This window comes from Eimeria mitis, genomic scaffold (genome assembly GCF_000499745.2).
Source record: "Eimeria mitis Houghton genomic scaffold, Emh_scaff158, whole genome shotgun sequence".
NCBI lineage: Eukaryota > Apicomplexa > Conoidasida > Eucoccidiorida > Eimeriidae > Eimeria > Eimeria mitis.
In genome coordinates this window covers 27,048-27,355 of record NW_013569845.1, presented here as the reverse complement: position 1 = coordinate 27,355, position 308 = coordinate 27,048, and positions in this window count along the sequence as shown.

The following is a 308-nucleotide window of genomic DNA, read 5'->3' as shown; positions in this document are numbered from 1 at the left end:
ATATATGTGTATATTTGTACATAAAGATATGTATTATTTACGTATAATAATAATATACATTTATATATAGATGAATGTATATGTGTATATATTTTATGTTTATATGGGGGGATGAAGCAAAGTTGCAGTTGGTTTGTTCTGGGGTTTAGGGTTTAGGGTTTAGGGTTTATAAGAGTTCACTCAAACCACACTGCTGTGAGCCTGTGTTTCCTTTCGCTGTTCTTTCTCTGTCTCTCTCTGTCAAGCTGCTGAGATATATTATAAACAGAGGGAGCAGAGAACCAAAGGAAACAGAGGTTCACAGGTGT